Source organism: Bos indicus, chromosome 1 (assembly GCF_029378745.1).
Source record: "Bos indicus isolate NIAB-ARS_2022 breed Sahiwal x Tharparkar chromosome 1, NIAB-ARS_B.indTharparkar_mat_pri_1.0, whole genome shotgun sequence".
NCBI classification, from domain to species: Eukaryota; Metazoa; Chordata; class Mammalia; order Artiodactyla; family Bovidae; genus Bos; species Bos indicus.
This window is the reverse complement of record NC_091760.1, coordinates 87,008,773-87,015,114: the sequence shown is the minus strand read 5'-3', so window position 1 is coordinate 87,015,114 and position 6,342 is coordinate 87,008,773.

The window sequence follows — 6,342 nt, the reverse complement described above, 5'->3', positions numbered from 1 at the left end:
TAGATTGCTGCCATTTAATTTGGTGTGCATTTCTAGATTATTTCTTTATTTTTATTCAAAGAAATTCAAGTAGCCTTCTTTTTACCACCTGAAGAAGTGAAAATGTAAGTTTGTGAGAGCATTGTGACTCTTATTTAGAGCTACTATGGATAACAAAGAAGACTCCCATCATGGCTGCACTAAAAGGTAGTTTCTAGAAGTGACAGACTAGAAAAGAATCCAAAAAATCTTAAATAGGCCCCAGCTCATATAGATGCCAACAGGCCTCAGTTCCCTTCACCAAAGACTTTCTAAAATTCTATGCATTGCAAAAAGTCTGAAGCCTTGTCTTGATACTCAATTGAGCATTCAATACCAAGCAATAAATTATTCAAATGGAAAGACTGATTGTCTTTAAACTACCACATATTCATGTGGTTTATGTTTTTTTTCCCTTTATATTGAAAGTGAAAGTATTACTCAGTCGTGTCTGACTCTTTGTGATCCTCTGTCCATGGAATTCTCCAGGCAAGAATACTGGATTGGGTTACAATTTCCTTCTCCAGGGGACCTTCCTGACCCAGACATCGAAGCCAGGTCTCCCACATTGCAGGCAGATTCTTTACCATCCGAGCCACCTGGGAAGCCCAAATAAACAGAGTAAGAACCACTCAGGTTCTGACACAAAGAGATAACTCTGAATTAGCCTGAAATTGGATAACTGAGGATAATTTAATAGACTACAAAAGTATGGGAAGGGTTACAGGAAATCAATTAAGCACAGTGCTTTAATCCAGGGTCGGATGGTGGAGCGTGGTGAGCTGCCGTCTATGGGGTCGCACAGAGTTGGACACGACTGAAGCGACTTAGCAGCAGCAGCAGTTGTAGGGTGGTACTATTCCTCTACATCTGATGGTATGAAGGGAGAAAATGGCTACTCAAACCTGGAGAGAGAAGGACACGACAGGATCTACATCCTCTGCAAGAAAGACCAATCAACATATTATTGAGTGAGAACCCCTAAGAATAATAGGGAATAACTGCCCTGACTTAAGCTTCCAGAGATTTCCATTGGCTGAACATAACCAGAAGCCAGAGGGTAATAGAACTCTCTGATGCAGTCCAGATAGGTTAGCCCTCTGGGGCATAGACAGAAGGGAGAAGAGTAGGGAGTAAGGTTGGAGGGCAAATGGAAAATATCTACTATAGTACTCTTTTGCAGATAACATAAAATCTAACTCAAGCTTATCTAAGCAAACAAGGGTATACATTCACCTAAGTATCTGGAAACTATAAAACTATCGTCAGGCCCATCTTCACTCAGCATTTCAAAGGATGTCATGGGATTCAGTATCTTTCCATCTCTTAGCTGTGCTCCCTTCTGTGTAGACTATATTCAAAGTGGCAAGATATTTGATAGCAGTTTCAGGTTGAAATTTTGAATTTCAAAAATTCTTTTTGAAGAAAGTAAAAGAATAATAAAGTAAACACACACACACACACACAAGGACCTTTCAACAAGTTTAAAGAGAGTTCCTGGGCTTAACTCTCAGCTGCCTAAGTCAAGTCACCTGCCCATTCCTAAACCAATCAATTTAAACAGGAATGAAACATGATGGCCTATACTGAATCACATGCCTGTTCTTAGACTCAATAGTGTAAGCCACACAAAGCCCAAGGACAGAGGGTGGGGAAAAGGTGAGTAGTGTTACCAAAACTAGTAAAAAGATAGGCATCTGAAAGACAACGAATGACCACAGAGGCCTATTTGGTAATCTAAATCACGTCTCAGCTCTAATTATCATGACATTCAGGAATATATGAATCCACCAGTTTAGGCTGACCATGGAGCATTAGAAAAATACGGTAAAAACTTTCACTTTTCTTTTATTTCTACATTTGATGCCAATAAACCCATGGCACACTTATTAATATGTATATATTTATATATACATATATGTAGATATTGCTATATATAAGTATGTATATAAAACTTTCCATCTTGGCAATAATTTGATTTGTTGTGGTATTAAACATTTATATTAGCTTTCTATATCTACAAGCAGTGTGCACACATAAGCATTCTCTTTAGGACACCAATTCTTGATAAAAAAAAAAGGAGCCATTTCTTTTTTAGTTAGTGTCACTTCTTTCCAAACTATTGGCATAGAAAGATGAATTAATGAGTCAATTTGGGGCTAATAATAATAAAATTACACATTGGGATATTTTTCTCTGAAAAGGAAACATCTTTACTTTCAAACATAAAGCACACTGTCACAGAAACTTAAAGCCAGAAAGGCCTGAATTATTTTAGAAACTGAGAACCAAACAAGTTCAAGTGACCTAAAAACTAGGTAACATTTTAAAATCAAATCTTGAAGAAAGGAAATTCTGTGTCCCATATAAATTAGCCAGGGACACTATATGAACTTGCAGTACACAGTAAATTAAACCATGTGAGTGGCAAGTAACTATTAAGGCTGAACCTGGATGTATACTCCCCTTAAATCAACCTGTTAAACGAAGAAAAGCTCAAACCAGGTAGACACAGAATTTAGTTCTCTCAGATCACATTTATAGGGTAAATGGAGTTTTTTTTGTTTTTTTTTTTACTGCAGCTGTGTATTTGCTGATAAGACAAAGTAAAGAATGCAAGTACTTAATCATCACATCTCGAAAATGATACAGAAAATCATCTATTTTTAGCTGTATACTGTGCTTTTTTTAACCTTTCCTCTTAATAATGTACCTACATATTGTTTTGAAATTGCTTGCCTACACAAAGCACATAGCTTCTCATAGGTTTATAGGCTGCTGCTGTTTATAGGCTGGCTTCATGTTTATTCCTCTACAGAAAGATCACATCTCTAAAATTATCCAGTAACAAATCTAAAGCTATATGATTAGAAAAGCAACTGGAGAGCAGGAAATCATTTTCTTTTAGCCTGTTTAACAATAAACAAACTAAGATGTATCAAAATGAAGACTCATTCCTATTTAAGATTGCTTTCCCTTTCTCCTCTTCCTCCTCCCTGTTGAGCTGGGGGACTTAAATATGCCACAATGATATCTGGGTACAAGGGCTATCCATTTTGCATTTTAATCGGTCTCATTTTTGGAAAATGGTATCCTTGGAGATCATGTTTCACCACTGTGTTGTTGATAATCCATTGAGATGTATCTCCCTAGGGTTCTTCTTACCCAGGTTGAGAGATTGGTAAACCTCCTGCCAAGTCTGCTTGAGTCTTTCTTTCTCACTTACATTCTGGGCCCTTTCTTGTGAACACAGAGAAATGTTCACTGTTTGTTCATACATCTCTTGGACCACAAAGGTTCCATGTTTGCAGCAGGCACTTGCTGTGACATACCATCTCTAGAGAACACTCTGTTCCATAATGTTCTCTTGTTGTCATAGTGTGGTAAACCTCAGTAAGTCTACCAAAGTCCCAGAGAGAAACAGTGATTCATAGAAAGCAAACCCATCAGAGTAAGAGGGGGAGGATTCATGACCATTCTCTCCTCTCCCTATACGTGCCCCAGAATTTATTCCAAGGGAATTCGTTTCATTTACATAGAAAATAACAAAGTTATCTTTTCTCTATCTCCATTACCATTCTAAATCTTTATATATATTTATAATAACTTGTTTTAAAGTCCTTGTCTATTAATTTCATCATCTCTTCATTTCTTCATCTATTTCTATTGATGGATTTTTTTTTTTTCACCTGGCTATGGGTCACAGTTTCATGATTCTCCACGTGTTTAGCAATTTTTTAATGAATGTTTAGTATGAAGAATTTTATTTTTGAATGACTTTTGTGTTTCATTAAAGGGAGCTGAGTTTTGTTCTGGTAAGTAATTAATTTACAGGCATACCTTGTTTTACAGCATCTCACTTTATTGTGCTTCATAGATACTGTGGTTTGTTACCATTTACATTGTCAGATGATGGTAAACATTTTTTCAGGAATATTTTTAATTAATGTATGTAATTTTTAAGGGTTTTTTAGATTGCATTCTTTATAACAGACTTCTGCTGCTAAATCACTTCGGTCGTATCTGACTCTGTTCGACCCCATAGACGGCAGCCCACCAGGCTCCCCCGTCCCTGGGATTCTCCAGGCAAGAACACTGGAGTGGGTTGCCATTTCCTTCTCCAATGCATGAAAGTGAAAAGTGAAAGTGAAGTCACTCAGTCATGTCCAACTCCTAACCACCCATGGACTGCAGCCTTCAAGGCTCCTCCGTCCATGGGATTTTCCAGGCAAGAGTACTGGAGTGGGGTGCCATTGCTGTCTCCGACTTCAGTATAGTATAAACATAACTTTCACATGCACTGGAAAACCCCAAAATGCATGTGACTCAATTTATTGTGATATTCATTTTAGTGCAGGGGTCTAGAATGGAACCCACAATATCACTGAGGTATGCCTACACCTGAAGTATAACATGATCATTTTGAAGCTTCTATTTTAACTTTATTAAGGTTAATCTAGAACAGATTTTACTCTAGAGATAGTTTTAGCCCTTCTTCTTAGAAGTAAAATGAATGGCATATCCATTTGGGGATCTCCATTGAATTCCCTGAGCATGAACAGGCCTTTCCTCCCAACTGGTCAGAACTCAAACATCTACCAACCTTGTGAAACTCTGACGGTTTTTCAGTTTATAGCTTTCTTATAGTTGCTCCTTTGCTGGTAGTCATTTGTCTTGTGGAGTCTCACCTCATATATGTACAACTTGTGGAGTTCTTTTGGAGTCTCACCTCATATATGTACAGCTTAGTGTTCAGTCAAAATGCTCAAAGGGACATCCATACAAATTTCTGGAGATCTTTCCCTACCTACCTCCCTTGTTTTTGGCCCTCTGCCCCATAAATTAGTTTCCTAAGCTTCTCTGACTCTGTTGTCTCCTCAGTTTAGAAAGGCTGCCATGTTTTGTCTGGGTCCCACCTCTCTTCACAACTGTCTGTGAAGTGCCTCCAGCCAGAACACTGGGAATTGTAGGACTAATCTAGCTTGATTTCCTTCTCTCAGACACTGTAGTTTTGCACTGCCTGTTGTACAATCTCTGAAAACAGCTGTTTCGTATACATTGCCCAGTTTTATTTATTTATTGTGGAAGGGTGAGCCAAGGCTTTTGATTGTCTCATTTATACAAATATTACTGACAACCCCTAAAATAATGGATATCCTTCTATGTATGTGCCAACCGAGAAAAGGATCACCATTTAATCATTTATGCTAGGAAAAAAAATTAATAATTCATAAATGATACCATCAAAACCCACCCTAAATTTCAGTAGGTATATAAAATAGATTGTATAGTAAAATTTTATTTTATTACTACTGTAATAACTATAATTCAGATACACCATGTAGAGAGATCAGCTAGTAGATTTATTCATAAAACAGAACAAAAGAGAAGCTTTTGGAAGAGAAGAATATGGGAATTAAAAATGACTTCCTGGACAACAAAGGAAAAGCAATTTCCTAGAGAACAAAGGAGGGATTAAGTTCTCCTCTTTTCTAATAAAATTGAAAAGTTTCAGAATTTAATAATATGAGTTTGCAGTAAATGACAGGATAGGGAACTGGTGTTTGTTCACTGCATGGCCTTGGGATAATAAAACATAACCCATTAGAAGAGTGCAGATAGGGATTTAAATAAGGACTATCTAAGAGGATTTTCATGGTTCCCTCAAAAACTGAAAATGTGATAAGTTCAGACTATCCTTAGAGAAGACGTTTTTGGAAAATTGGGAGAGTGTATGACCTAAATAGGACAAGCATGCCAAAAAGACATGTATCCCAATGTTCTTTGCAACACTGTTTATAATAGCCAGGACATGGAAGCAACCTAGATGTCCATCAGCAAATGAATGGATAAGAAAGCTGTGGTACATATACACAATGGAATATTACTCAGCCATTAAAAAGAATGCATTTGAATCAGTTCTAATGAGGTGGATGAAACTGGAGCCTATTATACAGAGTGAAGTAAGCCAGAAAGAAAAACACCAATATGGTATACTAATGCATATATATGGAATTTAGAAAGTAATGATAACCCTGTATGCGAGACAGCAAAAGAGACACAGATGTGTTGAACAGTATTTTGGACTCTGTGGGAGAGGGCAAGGGCAGGATGATATGGGAGAATGGCATTAAAACATGTAAAATATCATACGTGAAACAAATCGCCAGTCCAGGTTTGATGCATGATACAGGGTGCTCGGGACTGGTGCACTGGAATGACCCAGAGGGATGGGATGGGGAGGAAGGTGGGAGGGGGGTTCAGAATGGGGAACACATGTACACTCATGGCAGATTCAAGGCAATGTATGGCAAAACCAATATA